Source organism: Gorilla gorilla, chromosome 9, assembly GCF_029281585.2.
Source record: "Gorilla gorilla gorilla isolate KB3781 chromosome 9, NHGRI_mGorGor1-v2.1_pri, whole genome shotgun sequence".
Taxonomy (NCBI): Eukaryota; Metazoa; Chordata; class Mammalia; order Primates; family Hominidae; genus Gorilla; species Gorilla gorilla.
Genome location: NC_073233.2, coordinates 78001557 through 78022650, shown reverse-complemented (window position 1 = coordinate 78022650; position 21094 = coordinate 78001557). Strand labels below are relative to the sequence as shown.

General features: G+C 47.3%; 2 long non-coding RNA genes across 2 annotated transcripts; one reads left to right on the top strand and one right to left on the bottom strand.

Annotated features, from left to right (window-relative positions):
- Window positions 1-18: 18 nt before the first annotated feature.
- On the bottom strand, window positions 19-8745 carry LOC109028942 (uncharacterized). The gene is made up of 3 exons (XR_008669791.2): window positions 8084-8745; window positions 1580-1884; window positions 19-1301 (listed from the first exon to the last, which is right to left on the bottom strand). It is a non-coding gene; the product is annotated as an uncharacterized lncRNA (long non-coding RNA).
- Window positions 8746-10256: 1511 nt separating this feature from the next.
- On the top strand, window positions 10257-17965 carry LOC109028943 (uncharacterized). Its single transcript, XR_008669793.2, has 2 exons — window positions 10257-10494; window positions 17659-17965. It is a non-coding gene; the product is annotated as an uncharacterized lncRNA (long non-coding RNA).
- Window positions 17966-21094: the final 3129 nt, after the last annotated feature.

The following is a 21094-nucleotide window of genomic DNA, read 5'->3' as shown; positions in this document are numbered from 1 at the left end:
AGAAACAGAGGCCAAACAGGTAAATGATATCACCTCCTAAAAGCAACTTGGGCTGTAATTACCCCAGGGAAGACGTGCCTGGGGAATTTACAACTGAGATATGGTGGGCGGGAGACGGGACCACTGTCATTTCCTTCCCTTGCATGATGTCAGTGCCCGAGCAGAGGCCGGCCAACCGCAGCATGACGGCGGGACTCCACGGGCTTGGAAACTGCCGGCCGAAGCTCGGAAACGCAGCCAAAGCATGAAGTTCTGTCTTGGGGGCGGGGGGCGGGAGGAGGGTGTGGATTTTTTTTTTCCTCCAACAGAATCCATGGACATCCAGTTTCCATAGGAGGGTTTTCAGATTCTTAATGTGTTTTGTGAACCCAAGGCCTGCCTTCTGAGAATCCCAAGAGCTTTAAAGCTCACCTGGGGTAGCTGAGAGCCTGGCCAGGCCACCTCCTCCTGGAAGCCTTTCTGGTCCAGCTCAGACGGCATCCCTCACCTCTGCTCCTTCCATCCTCGACTCCAGCCACTCACGTTCCCTTCTGCCCACCATCCTCAGTTTTTTGGGCTTCATTTCTGCACTCTTTACTCTCCTTCCCATCCTTGGCACACTATAGATGTTCCCCATTTATGTTTATTTATTTAACAAGCAGCTGCGCAGTGCTTACTACGAGCCAGCACCGTGCTAAGCTCTTTACAAATGTTAAGTCGCGCTGTTAGGGTGATTACAGCCATCTGCAAGTGCATTCACACGGACGGACGCACCCTCCTGGGTCCTTTCTCATGAGGTGTGGGAAGATGTGTAGACGAAATCTTAAACAGCTGCTTCCTCCCCAGTGACTCTGCAGGAGGTTCAGCCTTCCTCCCCAGGATGGTGGGTGCATTGGTATCGGAAACCCTGCCGAGGGGGACAGGGTTGGACTCCCCGCAGCGGGACAGCACCTGCCCACTCTGCCAAACAGAGCACCTAGCTGCCTGCCACTGGTTCAATTCTTCTTCCTGGGGCTTGAAAGAGTAAAAGTTCCAGATTGCCTGGCAATTTCCTTTTACCAGCATACTTCCTGAGAATAAGGAACTTCCATTTCGCAGAGGCAGGCGGCTTCAGTCTGAGCTTGTGCCACTCCAGAGAGACAAGGCTGACCCTTATGGCTTCCTCTGAGCCCCTGTCCCGATTATGTATTTTCTCCCTAGATATGATGCAGCTTCTGATAGAGAAGGACAGGTCCTGGTCCTCCTGTCCTCTGGCCCGAGGGGCTGAAGGTGACTTGAGGTCCCAAGACCGTGGAGCTGGGACATAGGTTGGCACCCCTGCACTGTTGAGAGTACAAGAACCCCATGAGAGCCGCTCTCAGCCACAGACTCATCCCTGTACCTTCCACGGGGTGTACGCCGGGCATGAGCGCACCAAAGCTGCATCCCTCCCCTGGTGTTGGTGACCCGCCCAAGCCCCTGATTTCCCTAAAGACCGAAGTCTAAGGCCTGAGATGGATCCTAACGTTACAGGCACTGGCTGCAGCAAGCGTCTGACTCTGGGGCGAATCCTCTGGGGCCTCATCGCACCCTCCCCTCCCCAAAGTCAAGGAAGCCACACCTCCTGGGCCGACTGTGAGGCTCAGTTATCTTTATAGGAAATCCTGACGCTTTCCTGCGAAACCCTGTGGTTGGAATAAAAGATGTTCCAGAATTTTGTTATGCCATGCAAGGCCTTTTCCTTGAACGCTTGCTGTTCACTTCATTGTGCCTTCACGTGTGCATCATTTGGTGCAAAACTGTTTTGTGTCAAGGCCTCTGCCAGGTTGGGGGTCTCTGTACTGCAGCCGAGCTTCTGGGCTGCAGGTTTCTCTTGGGGGGATACTGTGTGTGACAACAGTTGGCTGTACACTCCGGGCCTCACGTCTGTGGGAGAAATGAATGGGAACATGAGCCAGGAGCATCACCAGCAGTGGAGGAATTGTCCCAACCCTGCGCTGGGGAATCAGAACCTTCAAGGCCCTCTGGGTTTGGCGCCGAAGACCTCGTCCTCCTGAAGACCTCGTCCTCCTGATGCAACGTTTCTGTACAATAAAGGTGTGCGTTACTGGGCCCTGCGGAGTGTGTGTCATTGAGATATTCTACTATCCACGCTAACAAGAGTAAAAATAATCAGGGGAAATCAATAATCTATGTTATGTAACCTGTTATATAAAGAATATCATCTCAACATGTCCTCAGTATAAAAGTTCCTGGCCAGGCATGGTGGCTCACACTTGTAATCCCAGCACTTTGGGAGGCTGAAGTGGAGGATCACTTGAGGCTAGGAGTCAGAGACCAGCCTGGACAACACAGTCAGATCCCATTTCTAAAAAAGAAAAAAAAAATTAGCCAGGCATGGTGGTGCATGCCTGTAATCCCAGCTACTTGGGAAATTCAGGTGGGAGGATTGCTTAAGCCCAGAAGTTTGAGGCTGCAGCGAGCTATGATTGCACCAATGCACTCCAGCCTGGGTGACAGAGCGAGAGCCTGTCTCAAAAAAAATTTTTAAAAAAAAGTTGTTAATCAGACCTTGGCCATTCTCTTTTTTCCAACTACATATTTGAAGTCTGGTATGTGAATTTTACTTTACAGCATATCTTATTTCAGAAAAGCCACGTTTCCAGGGCTCAAAGTCACATGTGGGAAGGAGCGACCAGGCTGGACTGCTTAGCTACAGAGCCTTTTCCTATTATTTAAGGAAAATTATATTGGATGGCTTTTATTTTCTGCTTTGTCATTTCCTCTGTTTTCTAAGATTTCTGCAGTGACATGAAATAGGTTGATAGGTAGGGAAAGGGTGATATTGTTTAAGGCACTGACACACTTTGTAACCTGTGGGCTCATATTGGACCCTTTTACTATTTAAGGAAAAATAGTTGAACAGCTTTTTCTCTGTACAGCACACATGTAGAGAAACCCACCTTTGCCTAAAGGCCAATCACAGCACATTCCTGAAATATTAGGACACAGTAGCCTTTAATTACAAAACATATCTGATGACAGAGCTGGTCACACAGGTGTTCAACTGAAGAAGCCAAGAGAGCTCCCTATTTCACACCAGAAAGAGATCCAGGAGGACACCCGGGGGCACCCTCCCAGGGATCCTACCATGTAGTACTCCCAGTACATGGGCCATCTACCTTGCCAAGTGGAAGCGATGCGGTTGGGTAAGAGATCTGAGGCAGGGGCCAGCAGCGCTGGGGAGCAGGGGACTAACACAGATGCCCTCCAGGAGCAGTTCTGGGCAGGGGTTCCAGGACTCCGCCTTGGCAGGTACCCCTGAAGGAGATGCTCAGGCCCCTTCCCCTGGCTTTTCTGGTAGAGTGAGGGGTTCATTCAGCTACATACTCATTCATTCGCTCAAGTGTTTGTCCACTCATCCACCTGCTCACTCGCCCATTGGCTCACCCCATTCCCCACTTACTTACCCACTCACCATGCACTCACGATTCATTTATTCACTTGGAGTTTCACTCTGTCACCCAGGCTGGAGCGCATTGGCATGATCTTGGCTCACTGCAACCTCTGCCTTCTGGATTCAAGAAATTCTCCTGTCTCAGCCTTCCAAGTAGCTGGGATTACAGGCATCCATCATGGCTAACTTTTGTATTATTAGTAGAGACCGGGTTTCACCATGTTGGTCAGGCTGGTCTTGAACTCCTGACCTCAGGTGACCCGCCCACCTTGGCCTCCCAAAGTGCTGGGATTACTGGTGTGAGCCACTGTGCCCAGCCTCATTCACTCATTCTCTTATACCTCTACCTCCTTAAACCCCTTCCCGACTTTGTATTTCTCCATAGAATCCGCCACCCCTTATCTGTGGAGGAGTTTGCTTCATCATCTTGTTTTCCCTCTGCCTCCCCTCACCCTCCTTGGCTAGAATGGCGGCTCCAGGTGATTTTGTCATAATTTGATGGCTCATTTTCATGCTGAAAATGACATGAGCCACAGAGACCTAGAAAAATGCACAGAATCGAACCAGCTATCCAACAAAGTTGAGCCCCAAGGTATTGACTCTTAAAACATAAGGAGGAGAGAGCATGAGACAGAGTGGCCTCTGTGACAGACAGTGGCTGCCTGTCTTTGCAAAATGCATTAATGGCCAACAGAAATTAATTAAGTCATTTCAATCCCTTGGCTTATGTAGACAAAATCCAAAGATCTGTGTCCTATAGGGTTAGTAAGTACATGCATGCACATCCTTGCATGCATACACATACGACAACTCACCCCCAAAGGGTTAAAAATGGACCCGACGTGGGACCTCCTCCCCAATGGCATGCATAATCAGTGGTTCTAGTGTCCATTCAGAAGCTCTTCTTGAATACAGATATTTAAGATTTTTAAGCTCATCACAGCCCTGATCCTCCAAGACACATAGTCATATAGAGCCCAGGGGCCACAGGGCTGCTGCCCCGCCTCTAACGTAGATTATCATTTTCCAAAAGCTATTCCCAAGACTCAGTGTCCCTACCTCTTAAGCAGGAATGATTACATCTGAAATCAGGCTTTCTGGAAAATCAAGTCAGCATCCCTGCTTTTAAACATGAACAATTACGTCTGAAATCAGGCTTTCTGAAAAATCAAGTGTCCTCCTCCCTCTTTAAACTCATCACAGCCCAGATCCTCTGTGTTAAACAGATCTCAAATCTGTTTAGCTTGGGGACCAAACAGAGTGGGGCTATTTTCCTTTAAACCCATCGGAGGGAGTTTATTTGTCTATTTTCACTCCACTATTTGACTCTCAGCTCAAGCACCTTGAGACGTGTTTGGCCATCCACTCCTCCGTTCCTGTTTCCTTCCAGTTTGATGGAGAAGCTTTTCCTCCAACCTTAGAGGGACCCTTTCAAAGCCACAGGTTCCTTCTGGATCTCTCTGCAGAACACACTCCCTGGTTCCTTCAAGCCACATCTCAGAAGAGAAAGCCAACCCTCTCCTTGGTCAGGGAGGATGCTGGGGCTCCCAATTCTTTCCCAAAGGAAACCAGGGTAAAAGCAAAGAACCCCCAGCCCATGCTCAGAGACGGCCCTGGGACCTCTGTGAGTGGATTCATATAGCTTGTTCCATAAGGCAGGGGGACCCTGTGGAGGGGGATATTCTTTCATCAAGGAAGTCCTGAGGCATGAAGCCCAGCCTTTGTAGATGCACCTAAGAAAATACATGGGCCTGGGCTCCCCTGGTCCTTGGAGCTGGATGAGTCTGTAGCGGCTGGTTACATTGGGGACCAGCTTGCAGAGAGCATGGTAACAGCCTTCCTTCCCTACTGCTGCCTGTCACAGCCTTGTTTAGCTTGGGGACCAAACAGAGGGGGACAGTTTTTCCTTAGATGACCACTGGGACTGCCCCTACCCGCCTTCCCACCACTTCAGAACAGTTGGAGGAGTGGGCTGGGGAAAGAGTAGGGGGCGTGCCAGGGAGAGAGCCCCTTACCATGGAGCAGACATAGGCTAATGGCCTCCTCCTTCCAGGAGTTAACTGTATTCTCTTGGGCTGGACTTCACGTTTCCTGGGAGCTGTGACACTCCTTCCCTCCTGGCTCACGTCTCCAAGGCTTCTGCTAAGAAACCACCTTTCCAGGGTCTGCCCTGGCCCCACTCCCAGCCCCTTCCACTGCTTCCCTGCATCGGTTATCTGACAACTTATTATTCTCCCTGCACCAGGAAAGCAGGGACATGTGTTTTTTTTTTTTCTCTGTGTTCTCAGGATCCAGCGGTGCCTGGCACACAGTAGGTATGCAAAGTATCATTTGAAAGGATTAACAAATGAGCTAATGTCCTTTGTCGGTGTCCACAGATTCTAGCACCCGCCTAGTGGAGGACAATGAAGAGTACCCACAGGTCAATTTTTACCCGACTCAACCAACCCCTGCACGGACACTTGCTTCTTAACAGGAGGCTGTGGAATCTTCACAAACAGGTTCTTCCTAGGGGCAAGGATGGAGTTGTTGTCTTAACATTTTCCAGCTGGTGGAGCTGCTGGGGAAAGCTGCTGAGGCCACTGCCACCCGCCACAAAAGCCCGACTGAGAGCCGGGCCTTCTCCAACACGAGGGCTCCTGTCCAGGGAGGAGGTGGGCTGGGTTTTTCTGGCAGGAGCGTGTCCCCTCCACAGGGGCAATCAGTATATTTATTAAGGTCCTCCTACGTGTTAAGCTGTGAGCCCAGGGCACAGACCCGCAGGTGTGAGGCTGATAGTCCGCCAGGAAGTCAGAAATCTGACAGCCACAGAAAAATGCTGAAGGACCAGGGGAGGAAAGGTCATGGTCGATTCCGGAAGACTTTGCACAGGGAGTGGCTTCTCAGCTGAATCCTAAAGGGTCACTGGGAACTAGGAAGATGAAGAGGAGGGGTCGACTGCCCCAAGCCGGGGCAGGGGGTTGGGAGGCCTGAAGGGACGGAAAGGCTGGGAAGGGCCTTGGGGCTGCCTGTGCATCCACCGGGTGCCTGTGAGCATCTTCTCAAGGTTGCCAGGCACTGGGGAAGAAGCAGCCAGCGAAACACGCACAGGCCGGGTGCAGCGGCTCACGCCTGTAATCCCAACTCTTTGGGAGGCCAAGGCGGACGGATGACTTGAGGTCAGGAGTTCAAGACCAGCCTGGCCAACATGGTGAAACCCCATCTCTACTAAAAATACAAAAATTAGCCAGGCATGATGGCAGGTGCCTGTAATCCAAGCTATTCGGGAGACTGAGGCAGGACAATTGCTTAAACCTAGGGGGTGGAGGTTGCAGTGAGCGGAGATTGCGCCACTGCACTCCAGCCTGGGAACCAGAGGGAGACTCCGTCTCAAAAAAAAAAAAAAAACCACCCATGATTCCTTGTCCCCTTGGAGCTGCTGTCCAGCGAGGGAGGGGTAGGCAGACCATCGACAAAACAGAAGCGAATGACACGACAGGTGGGATGCTCAGAGGTGGTTAAGCCCCACAGGGTAGAGGGGTTTGGACATGGCTGGAAGGTGGGAACAGCAGTTTCTCATGGTGGCCAGTACAGACCTTGCTCTGTGGGGGGCCCTTCACGGCTGCTTGATATAAGGAAACTTTGGGAAGACTTAGACAACCAGGCTCCATTTTTATGCAAATGAAAGGATTTTTGGTCACATGAGTTAGGAAAACAGCAGTGCCGGTCATGATCCCTGGACACCCCAGACAGACTGGCCTCCCCACTGGGGGGCTGCTTTTTCAAGTTTGTTTTGGGCCCCTTTGCATGGGCCTGGGAGTGGGGACAGGCACTTCCTTGGCTGGACTAGCAGCATCCATGGGCCTGGCTGGCAGCAACCGGGCCGGGGCAGAGTGTCCCTCCTGGGGCTGACTGGTCTATGACTGTGGTCAGGTTGTGCCAGGACAGCCTCCGGGGTGCTTTGCTCCACCGTGGAGTTACGGTGGTGGGGCTGGCCGCATCCCTGCCACTGAAGGGGATCTAATCTCCACGGGAGACCAGACGTCTCTGCTGTGCCGTCATTCAGGGAGGCCAAAGTCAGGGCTGCCACCCACCCCGCCCCCGCCACCAAATCACCAAGGAGAGGAGGACTCCATGTGCTCTCAACACATAGCAGGCATTTGGCAAATGTTTGTAGGGGGGATTGTCCCAGGAGACTGTTGGGCATGGCTGACTCATCTATCAGAATGGAAATTTCTAGAGACTGATGATGGGTGCCAGGCACAGGCCTCCTCCCCCTCTGTCCCTGCAACCCTGCAGGGTGTCTTTGGACAAGTCACGTGGGCTCTGGGACCCCTGTTTCCAACTCAGTCCCAATAAGAAGACAGGCTGTCGAGATGTTAAGAGTGGGCCCCAAACACCAAGCATGGGGTCCCTTGGGAATGCAAGCTCAGGGCCTGGGACCCTTAGTGCCCATGAGGGCAGCTCAGCATCTGGCCCCCTGCTTGTAATCACTGTTTATTATCACAGCTGTCACAGACTTGGCCATCTGCTCCAGCGACCTCCAAACCTGTCACTCTTTCATTCACACAATGGATATTCATTCATTCATTCATTCAGCGACACTTCTATGTGCCAGACACAGAGCCGGGGCTGGGTCATGGAATAAACAATGCAAACAAGTCCCTGCTCTACTCCCACAGAGCTTACCTTCCAGCGGGGAGGCAGAGAAAACCAGGAGCCAGAAAGGCAAACCGATGCATACACAGGAATATCAGATGGTGATGACTGCTGTGGAGGACGGAAGAAGGAAGAGGGGACGGCGGGCTAGCGAGTGTGGGGGCAGGCGTGGGGAGACACGACGTGGGTGGCCGTGGAAGGCCCTTCCGGGGAAGTGACATCTGAGCAGAGATCTTCTCCCCAGGAGCCAGCCCTGACAAGACTGGGGAGGAACATTGCAGGCAGCGGCACAGCCAGGTGAAGGCCTTGAGGCTGGGAAGAGTTGTGTGTGCTGGGGACAAGAACTGAGGTCAGCCAGGCTCGGGCACCCTCCAACTAGGGGGACGATGGGGGACAAGGGCAGAGAGGAGGTTGGGAGGGCCAGGCCAACTAGGGGGACGACGGGGGACAAGGGCAGAGAGGAAGTTGGGAGGGCAAGGCCAACTAGGGGGACGATGGGGGACAAGGGCAGAGAGGAAGTTGGGAGGGCAAGGCCAACTAGGGGGACGACGGGGGACAAGGGCAGAGAGGAAGTTGGGAGGGCCAGTCCTGCAGGGCCTTCAGGCCAGGAGGGCACTGGGATCCTCTGCTGGGAGGAGACGCTGGAAAGGTGGCCCCCACAGGGGACCGATGCTGTCTGAACTGTGAGGTCACAATGATCCCGGGGCTGCTCCTGGATTCAGCGAGCTGGGGGTAGTGCCCAGGAAACACATTTTAGTGAAGGCCCCCAGGTATCTGGCACAACCCCGGCAATATGCAAAGCCTCCTCTAATGATGGCTGAATCCAGGAGACCCCAACCCCTGTGATGGAAACCTCGCCCCCTCCAGAGGCAGCCGATGACTCCTGGGGCAGCCCCACCCGGCTCAAAGGCAACCTGCTCCACAGAGCCAGCCCCATCCCTAGGCTTGGAGCCAAACAGGATTGCTCCTTCATAAGAAAAAAAAAATCAGAGCTACAGAGTCAGCCGTCTTAAAAAGCTCCCTGCATTCTTGCCTTGCCCAGCCAAGCAGCCTCAGGTCCCCCTGCTCCCTGTATCTGGCTGGGCTCAGAGCCACTCTCAACCACATATTTTTTAAGTCCTTTGTCCCAGACTATGAACGGCATGGAAACCAATTGAGGACTGGGGGTGGCAGCTTGTGTGTGTGACTGCTTGAGCTCTGGAGGGTCCTTCTACTGTCAGTGCCTCCCCATCCCCCACCCCCATTCTTCTGTGATGGCCCCGAGTGTCTGTAATGCATCCCTCAACTTTTCATCTGCCAGTGAGACTCACAGAGCAAATAGCCCAAGGAAAGACAAACTATGGATCAAACTCATACTAAAGTATAAATGACTTTCTCCTCCCAGATCATTTTGATAGTGAACAGGACAATCAGCATCAGGCCTACAGACGGCGAGGGATGGTAGGAGTGGAGGAAGAGAACTTCCCACGGCAAGGGGAAAGGGAAGAAAGAAGAGGCTTGGAGGAAGGGGGACGAGGAAAACCTTTATTTCCTGCTCATCTGGCCTGGACTGAGCCAGCTCTTTCTTACCTGCTGCCCCAAACAGGGAGGCCAGCATAGCCAGAGAGGGGGCCAGCGTGTGTCTGATCCCAGGGGCAATATTAAAGTTTGCCTTAGTCCAAGGTGCCCATCTGAAAAATCAGAGCAAAAACAGGACTAAGAACAAAGGAGAAAAAGGTTAAGAGCAAGGGGCCACACAGGAACTGAGAAATGATTTCTCAGCTAAGCGTCTGGCCTTTGGAGACGCCTCCCTGCCCATCTGTGTGGTTGGGGTCAGAGAACCCCCACCAGGAGGGTGAGGGGGAGTGAAGAAGGGTGAAGAAGAGACCTGGGGCTCTTCCCGGAGAGTGTGTGTGAGAGCCAGGGGCTGGCTGAGAGGCCACTGGCTTCCAGATGTCCCAGCCTCCAACAGGCCGGACCTACCCCTGCAGGCCAGGGCTGCAACCCCATCAACGTGATATAGGGAGCCTGAGGGAAGCAGGACAAACTCTGCCTGATGTTCCTTCCCTCCATCAGCCATCAATCCCCCAGTACAACGAGACAGTCCTCTCAGCTGTGCCCAGCCACAGAAACAGCCTCTGTGTCTTGGGAAAAAATGATGTTGGTGGGCTACACCCCATTCACACTCGTGAATCCACTCCAGAAGTCTGAAGACTTTTTCCCCAGGTAAAAAAGAAAGAGGAATCAAAGAAAAGAAAGGAAGGGCAGAAAATAAAAGAAAGAAAAGTGAGAACAAGGAAGAGAGCAAGATTCAGAGGCAGGGAAGACCTGAGTCTGGGGAGAGGGCAGGAATGTGCCCTGTGGGGCTCAGGCGTGTCCCTTCATGTCACATCCTGGTGCTGGTGGTGACCTGATTTTGACTCATCCAAAAAATGATCAAAAGAGAGGGAAACAAAGACTAGGTATGACCAGTTCTTATTTCTCCAGAACAAACGGGGTTCTGAAGAACTGGGTTTGCGGGATTAGGAATCCCCATCTTCAGAGGATCACAGTGGTCCTCTTAGGGGCTTTTGGCATTTTTGCTACCATGTGTAATGAGCCACCAAGAACATCATAGGTGAGGTACTTGGGGACTGCTCGGCTTCCCAGCAAAGGGCAATGTCCTTGTGGTAAGACTTGGAGTCATATTAATTTAATCTTATCTTTAAGAAAGGCAAAAATTCCTCAGCTAAAATGCTCTTGCTGAAGGGTCACTGGTCTCCAGACCACTGTCAGGGGATTGGGATTGTTCTGATAAGATGACAGGTCTGGGCCCGAGGAGCTGGAATTCTCCCTGATCTTGCCTTTCTCTACCCTCATCCCATTCTTTCCTCCCCTCCCTGCTCTTTATTCAACAAACATCAATTGATGCAGTAAAAATCATTATCGGCCAGGCGTGGTGGCTCACGCCTGTAATCCCAGCACTTTGGGAGGTGGATCACGAGGTCAGGAGTCTGAAACCAGCCTGGCCAATATGGTGAAACCCCATCTCTACTAAAAAATACAAAAATTAGCTGGGCGTGGTGGCATGTGCCTGTAGTCCCAGCTACTCAGGAGGCTGAGGGAGGAGAATCGTTTGAACCCGGGAGGCAGAGGTTGCAGTGAGCCGAGATTGCACCACTGCACTCCAGCCTGGGTGACAGAGTGAGACTCTGTCTCAAACAACAACAACAACAAACAACAACAACAACAACAACAACAAAAAACAACATAATAGACACATTCTGGTCTATGGCAGTTTCCTGCCCCAGGGAAGTCCAACGTCTTGCCCAATATTTACAGAGCGCTCATCTAGATAGTCACTGCTTCACCCAAGGAGCTTTCAAATATCCATTCTAGTACTTCCCGCTCAGAGATTTTCAACAGTCCCTAGTGGGCCCAAAGGACAGGCAGGTTTGGGAACCTGCCCAGTCTCATGGAGGAGAGACATGCACACAGGTGACGGTGATGCCAGAACCCCCTTGCTGAGACAGGCACGGAGCCCATGGTAGTCCAGGGGAGGGGGACACTGGGCAAGGCTCCAGAGGGAAAGCAGCTCCTGAACCCTCCCCCAGCTCACCCCAGCATGGTCCGTTCAAAACATGCGGCCCCCATGCACACAAGTTCTCAGTTGTTCTGCTTCATCTGTGTCTACTGGGGGGTGCAGGACCCTCACACAGCAAATGGTTCTCGTCCTGAATGTGTCCCTATATTTGGAGTCCATTGCATTTTCATCATTTAAAAAAATCACCTCGGCTGGGCGTGGTGGCTCATGCCTGTAATCCCAGCACTGCGGGAGGCCGAGGCAGGCGGATCACCTGTGGTCAGGAGTTCGAGACCAGCCTGGCCAACATGGTGAAACCCCATCTCTACTAAAAATACAAAATTAGCCAGGTGTGGTGGTACGTGTCTGTAATTCCAGCTACTTGGGAGGCTGAGGCAGGAGAATCGCTTGAACCTCAGAGGCAGAGGTTGCAGTGAGCCAAGACTGCACTATTGCACTCCAGCCTGGGCAAAAAGAGTGAAACTCCATCTCAAAAAAAAAAAAAAAAAAAAAAAAAAAAAAAGAAAAAAAAGAAAAGAAAGAAGGAAAGAGAAAAAAAATCACCTCTCTATTTCCAAAGTACCATTGGTTGCATACTCTATTGCTCATCCTCACACAAAGTCTATGAAATACATGGCCTTTGTATTATTAGACCCATTTTGCAGATGAGGAAACTGAGGCCCTGACACTTCCTGTGGTTTACTCAAGATCTTGCAGTTGGAAGCAACAGAGGTAGAGACCCTCCCCTAATTGGTTGACCCTAAGAGCAGACTTTTCCTCTGTTGTTGGTCTGAAGCTCTAGCTGTCACAGCCACTCCTCTATGTGTACAACCATCTAAGGCATAAGGTGCTCCAGTAGGCAACTGTTAAGAAGCATCATGGGGAGCTCTGCTTCTGGCCACAAAAGAGTAGCTGCTGTGTCAAGAACATCTATAAACTCTGGATTAAAAAACAAACAGAGAAACTCAGCTGCTATAAGTAGCTGCTAGAAGGAATTGGAAGAAAACCAAGGCAGACAGGACTTGAGGGCTAAGAGAAGGGAGCTTCAGAGAAATAAGCTCAACATTCTGGAGGAGAGAGAGAGAGAAAGGGAGGTGGGGAGAGAGAGAGAGAAAGAGAGAGGGGGAGGGGGAGGTGGGGAGAGAGAGAGAGAGAGAAGGAGAGAGAAAAGGGGAGGCAAAAATTGGAGTTCTAGCACCCACCAATCCCAACAACTCACCTGGAATGTTCTGCCCAAGGCTACAGGGACAGCCCACACTAATTTGGCCAGGCCCTTTCTCATGATCTGCTTTCTTTTCGCCCATCTGCCTCCCACCTTATTCAATATTTTGATGATCTTCCTCTTTGCAGCCCCTCTTACCAATCTTCCCAGCAGGACACTATCCTGCTTCTTCAACATCTCTACTCAAAGGGGTACCGAGTATCCCCCTCCAAGGCACAGATTTCTTCCCCTAGCGTTACCTATCTCGGTATAATCCCCCATCAGCATACATGCACCCTTCCTGCAGACCATGTTCAGTTAATGTCCCAGACCCCAATCTCCACCACCAAACAACAACTTCTTTCGTTCTTAGGCGTTGTTGGATATTTCCGACTCTGTATCTGGATACCAGGCTTTGCTATCCTAACCAAACCACTTTACAAACTCACAAAGGGTAACTTAACTGATCCCATAGACCCTAAGTTTTTTCCCCATTCCTCCTTTTGCTCTCTCAGAAAGGCCCTGGAGACAACTCCCACACTAGCACTCCCTGACTCGTCCCATCCTTTTTCCTTACACACAGCTGAAATCCAAGGCTGTGCTGCTGGAGCCCTCACACAGGACCCAGGCCCACGACCTGTTGCCTTTCTATCAGAACAAGTTGACCTCACAGTTCTAGGCTGGCCCTTATGTCTGCGTGCGGTGGCAGCTGCTGCTTTAATACTTCTAGAGGCCTTCAAAATCACAGGCTATGCTCCACTTACCCTTTACAGTTCTCACAACCTTCAAGCATTAATATCCTCCTCACACCTTTCACATTTATTGTCTGCCTCTCGACTCCTCCAGCTCTATTCACTCTTTGTTGAAACTCCAACAGTAGCTATTACCATGGGCCCAATTTCAGCCCAGTTTCTCGCTTAGCACCCAACACAAGTCCTGAACCACATGACTGTGTTTCCCTAATACATATAGCATCTTCTCCCTTTCCTCAGGGTTCTATTCTTCCAATTCCAAACCCAGACCACACTTGGTTCATCGATGGCAGTTCTTCTAAACCCAATCAATTTTCACCAGCTAAAGCTGGATATGCTGTCGTGTCCCATACCTCCATTATCGAAGCTGCTGCACTTCCTCCCTCCACCACTTCCCAACAAGCCGAACTGATTGCTTTAACTCGTGTGCTCTCTTTCACTGAAGGAATGCACATTAACATTTATACTGACTCCAAATATGCTTTCCACTTCCTCCATAACCATGCTGCCATCTGGGCCGAAAGAGGCTTCCTTACCACACAAGGCTCTTCCATTGTCAATGCCTCCCTAATAAACGTCCTCCTTAAGGCTGCTCTCCTGCCACCAAGGCTGGAGTCATTCATTATAAAGGACACCAGAAACCTACTGATCTTATTGCAAAGGAAAATGTCTATGCCAACAGGACAGCAAAAAAAAAAAAAAAAAAAAAAAAAAAAAAAAAAAAAGGCCAACGCCTCCACACCCACTAATATCCCAGCCCCCACTCCAGAAGGCCAGTATTTTTCTTTCTCCTTTATCACTCCCACCTACTCTTCTTCTGAAAACCTGCTCTACCAGTCTTTTCCAACTCAGGGCAAGTGGTCCTTTGATCATGGAAAATTCATTCTTGCCTCACAAGCTCAGTCCATTCTTTCTTTCCGTCATGATCACTTCCATGTGGGATACAAGCCTCTGGCTCACCCACCTCCTCCTTCCCTTCATGGGAATCCATCCGTAAGACCATCACCTCGCAATGTTCTGCCTGCCATGCCACTAGCCCCCAAGGCTTTCTCAGGCCTCCTCCTTTTCCTACGCATCAGGCTGGTGGATTTACTCCAACACAAGATTGGCAGATTGGCTTTACTCATATGCCCCGTGTCCGTAAATTTGAGTATCTCCTGATTTGGATCAACACCTTCATCGGATGGGTCGAGGCCTTTCCCACTAGCTCCAAAAAGGCTACTGCAGTCATCCCTTCCCTTCTAACAGATATAATTCCCCAACTTGGCCTCCCTACTTCTATTCAATCTGACAATGCTTCGGCTTTTTTTTTTTGACGGTGTCTCTCTCTGTCGCCCAGGCTAGAGTGCAGTGGTGTGATCTCAGCTCACTACAAGTTCCACCTCCCAGGTTCATGCCATTCTCCTGCCTCAGCCTCCTGAGTAGCTGGGACTACAGGCGCCTGCCACCACACCTGGCTAGTTTTTTTTTGAAACGGAGTCTGGCTCTGTCGCTCAGGTTGGAGTGCAGTGGCACAATCTCGGCTCACTGCAAGCTCTGCCTCCCTGGTTCACGCCATTCTCCTGCCTCAGCCTTCTAAGTAGCTGGGACTGCAGGTGCCCGCCACCACGTCCAGCTAATTTTTTGTATTTTTTTTTTTTAATAGAGACAGGGTTTCACCGTGTTAGCCAGGATGGTCTCGATCTCCTGACCTTGTGATCCGCCCGCCTCAGCCTCCCAAAGTGCTGGGATTACAGGCGTGAGCCACCGCATTCGGCGGACAATGGTCCAGCTTTTATTAGTCAAATCACTCAAGCCGTCTCTCAGGCTCTCGGTTTTCAGTGGAACCTTCATACCCCTTACCATCTTCAATCTTCAGGAAAGGTAGAATGGACTAATAATCTTTTAAAGACACACCTCACCAAGCTCAGCCTCCAACTTAAAAAGGACTGGACAGTACTTTTACCTCTTGCCCTTCTCAGAATTAGCACCTGTCCTTGAGATGCTACAGGGTACAGCCCTTTTGAACTTTTATATGGATGTGCTTTCTTGCTTGGCCCCAACCTTGTTCCAGACACCAGCCCTCTGGGCAACTATCTTCCAGTCCTCCAGCAGGCTAGACAGAAAATTCACCAGGCTGCTAATCTTCTCACAACCTTCCGTAGCTTCTCTAATAACTTCTCTGCTAGCATTGCAGACATATCACAAACTTTATTAATCCTTCAGGCCCAGGTTGACTCTTTAGCTGCGGTTGTCCTCCAAAACCGCCAAGGCCTTGACTTACTCACTGCTGGAAAAGGAGGACTCTGTATATTTTTAAATGAAGAGTGTTGTTTTTACCTAAATCAATCTGGCCTAGTATATGACAAGATAAAAAAACTCAAGGATAGAGCCCAAAAACTTGCCATCCAAGTAAATAATTATGCTGAACCCCCTTGGGCACTCTCTAATTGGATGTCCTGGGTCCTCCCAATTCTTAGTCCTTTAATACCTGTTTTTCTCCTTCTCTTATTTGTACCTTGTGTCTTCTGTTTAGTTTCTCAATTCATACAAAACCACACCCAGGCCATCACCAATCATTCTATACAACAAATGCTCCTTCCAACAACCCCACATATCACCCCTTACCCCAAAATCTTTCTTCAGTTGAATCTCTCCCACTCTAATTACCCATGCCACCCCAATCCTGCTCAAAGCAGCCCTGAGAAACATCGCCCATTATCTCTCCATACCACAGCCAAAATTTTTTGCTGCCCCAACACTTCTCCACTATTTTGTTTTGTTTTTCTTATTAATATAAGAAGACAGGAATGTCAGGCGTCTGAGCCCAAGCTAAGCCATCATATCCCCTGTGACCTGCAGGTATACATCTAGATGGCCTGAAGCAACTGAAGAACCACAAAAGAAGTGAAAATAGCCAGTTCCTGCCTTAACTGATGACTTTCCACCATTGTGATTTGTTCCTGCCCCGCCCCAACCAATCAATCAACCTTGTGACATTCCTCCCCTGGACAATGAGTCTCATGATCTCCCCTCCGAGCACCTTGTGACCCCTGCACCTGCCTGCAAGAGAAAACCTCCTTTAACTGTAATTTTCCACTGCCTACCCAAATCCTATAAAACTTCCCCACCCCATCTCCCTTTGCTGACTCCTTTTTCGGACTCAGTCTGCCTCGCCTGCACCCAGGTGATTAAAAAGCTTTATTGCTCACACATCACACACCCACACACACAGACACACACACACAAAATTGGAGTTCAGGGTACTCTAAGGAGGTGGAGTCCTAGTAAACTCTCCAGGCTTTCAATCAAGAACTCAGAAAAAGACCTGCTTTCCGTAAGTCCTTAAGTCTAATCTCAAATCATCTCCAACCCTGACAGAAACCAGCTGGTCTTTCTGCATTCTGCCTGCCAAAAAGGCAAGAATCCTCTCGGAAGAAGAGAACATCATCTGGAGCCTCCACATTGTCCACACATGATATCCAAGATTCAATTAAAAATCACCACACATGCCAGGAAGCAGAGCTAAATGATTAAGAACCACAGAAACAAAACAAAGTAAAACAAGCAAACAAAAACCAAAGGTCAATAGAAACAGACCAACAGCAGATCCAGATATTGGGGTAATTAGACACATCTGTTAATATGATGAATACAGTAAATGCGAAGATGGACAACTTCACTTGAGAATGAGAATGTACAGATAGAATCCATGGGAATTCCAAAGCCAAAAATGAGAATTCAAAAGGTAGGTATAACTGCAGATTAGATAGAATATAAGAGATTAGTTAAACTGAAAGATGGTTAACAGAAAGCATTGAAATTGAAGCACAGGAAAAAAAAAAAAGATGTAAAACACAGAAAAGACCATGAGAGACATCCAAGTCTTTTGAACATACCTAACCTATGTGCAGTTGAAACTCTGAAAAAAACAGAAGGGAGAAAATGGGGCAGAAGAAATATTTGAAGTGTCCGACCAAGAATTTTCCAAAAGACACCAGGCCATGTTTAGTTAAGAATATGATACGCTCTATGAACCCAAAAGAGGGTATATTTGCATAATGCCAGTTTTATTTTTTCCTTTTCAATCCATAGCTTTTTATTTATTTTTCTTGCCTTATTTTTTTCCTAGGACATCTAGCACAATGTTGAAAAGTATGGCCCAGACCCTATCAGAATAATCCCAGCCCATCATAGCAAAATTGGTGAAAACAAAAAAAAAGGGAAAAATGACAAAACAGCCAGAGGAAAAAGACATCTATTTTCAAAAGATTAATAATAAGGCAAATGGCTGACTTTTCAACAGAAGCAATAGAAACCAAAGACAATAGAGTGACATATTGAAATTGCTGAAAGAAAATTACTGCCAATCTAGGGTTCTGTATCTAGAGAAAATATCTTTCAAAAATGAAAACGAAATAAATATGTTTTTGGATGAACAGAAACTAAGAGAATTCATTTCCAGCAGACCTGCACTAAAAGAAATAGTAAAAGGAATTTTTAGACAGAGGGAAAATAATCCCATATGAAAGTATGATAAGGTAGAAAAGAATAAAGAACATTGGAAAGGAAAATATATATGTGAGTAAAGCTAAATGAATATTGATTGTTTAAAATAGCAATAACAATGTCTTGTGGGGATTAAATGTAAGTAACATTAATACATGACAAAAATAAACAAAAGGTGGGGTGGGAGGGAAGGTAAATGAAGTTAAAAGCATTTTTAAAACCTTAAGTTAAGGTTTTCACATTGTCCAAAGGTGGTGCAAATATTGTTTTAAGAAAGACTCTAAAAAGCCAGGGATGCATGTGGCAATTCTAGTGCAACCAACTGAACAATAATAAAGAAATGTATAACTAACCACATAATAGAAGAGATATGGCGATTTAAAAAAAAGAATTGATTAACCGAAAAGTAGGAGGTAAAAAAATCCAAAAAACAAATGGTACAGCTATAAAACTTATAGTAATATAGTGGTTGTAAACCCAGACATATATCAGTAATTATAATAAATATAAATGGTCTAAATATTCCAATTAAATGACAAAGTTATCAGACTGAATTTTTTAAAACTTCAACTATATACTATATACAGAAGACACACTTTAATAAAAAGAACCAGAATGATTAAAAGTCAAATGATGGAAAAATATTAATATTCCATGCAAACACTTGAAAGAAACTTGCTGCAGCTATGGAAATATCAAATAAATATATTTCAAAATAAGAAATTTTACTAGAGATAAAAACGGATGCTTTATAGTGGTACATCTATTCAACAGAAAGATACAATAATTTTAAATTATGTATATATCAAAATACATAAACCCAAAACTGACAGAACTAAAATAAGGAATAAACCATTAATTGTGATTGTATATTTTAACTTAAAATTTAACACAACTCTTTCAGGAAATCATAGAATTTCATACACACACACAAAATCAACAAAAATTACTGAATATACATATTTTTTAAGTGCACAAAAAATCATTTACCACAATAGCCCATGTTGAGCCATAAAGCCAGCCTCAACACAGTTCAAAGGACTGAAATCTTGTCCTCTGATAACAACAGAAACAAGTAAAGACCAATAACAAAAGGACAACTATAAAAAAACTCAGTGTTTGGAAATTAAGTGATACTCTTCTAACTTATCTATAAAACAAAATTAAATCACAGTGAAAATTTAGAAACAGTTTGAACTGGATTTCATGAAAATATAATATCCCATATCATATTATGGTATCATCATATGTAGCTAAATCTGTGTTTAAAAATAATTGTACAGCCCTAAATGCATTTGAGCCTAAAAAGAAGGCTGAAAATTAATGATCTAAATTTATGACTCGGGAAGCTAAAAAAGGACTGTATATTAAATCCAAAGTAGAAGGACACAAATAATAAAGAACAGAAACCAGCAATTTAGAAATCAAATTTATAATGGAGAAATCAACTGCTTATTTAAAAGACTAATAAAATTGATAAAACTCAATCAAGACTCAGGCCTGCCCCTCACAAGAGTGGAGACCATATGCCACATGTCTAAATAGTTAAGTTATAAATCAAGCTAGCAAACAATTGAATGACATATTTGCTGTTTCTACTTTGACAAATATACCTTCCTACAACAGAGAAGGCTAGGTTCAAATTTAGGAGTCTCAGACTCCTTGGAGATGTGTGCCAGCAGCTGAGGTGGTGGGGAGCTGGTGCCTGCCACCCACTTTCACTACCCTGGCACCGTCCTGCACTGTGAGGAGCCTGTGCCTCCAAGGTCTGACCACAGCCCCACAACATCTGCCCCTTAGCTACCTTCTTGGCCTACACCATGTTCCCATGGCTTGCCTTTGAAAGGACAAACCCAGTGGGGAGGACTTGCAGGCTCTGGGAGCAGGCTGGGGGCCATTAACATCTAGGCATGGTCTGAATATCTAGGCATGGTCTCGGAAGGGGTGGGTGGGCCCTGAGTGTGCAGTTTCCTTAGCTCCATGGACTTTACACCTGTGGCGAGGGGTGAGGAGGAGGAGGACCAGAGCAGGGCAGGGGCCCCTCTTGCCTGGGTCTGAGGGCCATACTGGAGACAGGGTACGAAATAGAGAAGACAGACACAAATGATAGATAACAAGAATGAGAAAGCAGACATTACGACAGTTTCTACAGACAGGAAAAAGATAATGTCAGTACATTATTAATAACTATTCAAATACATTAGAAAATCTAGATAAAACGGACCATTTTCCAGAAAAGCACCACTTCCCAACACTTGCCTAAGAAGAGGTAAACAATCACAATGTCCTATATCTACAAATAAATTTGATTTCTAATTAAAATTGTTTTCGCAAAGAGAACTCTAGGCACATAGAGCCCCATTGGTAAAATTTTCTAGACATTTCAGGAAGAAATAACACCAATCTTCCAGAAACTCTTCCAGGAATAGGGAGAGAGACCATTTCCCAATGAATTTGAACCTGAAAAGGATATTACAAGATGAGACAATATTTCTTATAAATATACATATATCTTATAAATCCTAAACAAAAATACCAGCAAACCAATTCCATTAACAAGGTTAAAATATTATGACCAAACTGAACTTATTTCAGGGATGTAAGTTTGGTTTAATATTCAAAAATTAACAAAATAAAGGAGAAAAAAACCCAAATGATCAACTTGGTAGGTGCTACAAAAAGCATTTGGTAAAATTTAACACTTGTGTATAAGAACTCTTAGCAAATTAAAGAGAAATGACTAAACCTACAACAAATGGCATGTTAAATAGTAAGGTATTGAAAGCTGTACCCTGATGTTGGAATTGAAACACAGATGTCTGCCACGTCCACTCCTATTCAACATTGCACTGGATGTTCTAGGGATGTAATAAGGCAAGAAAAAGAAATAAAAAGTTATGGATTGGAAAGGAAAAGATAAAACTGACTTTATCCCCAAAAGCATGATTTTGAAAGGAGAAAATCCAGATGAACTATTGGAATTAAAAAGTAAATTTGGCAAACCAGATGAACTATTGGAATTAAAAAGTAAATTTGGCAAAGTCACTGAATACAAGATT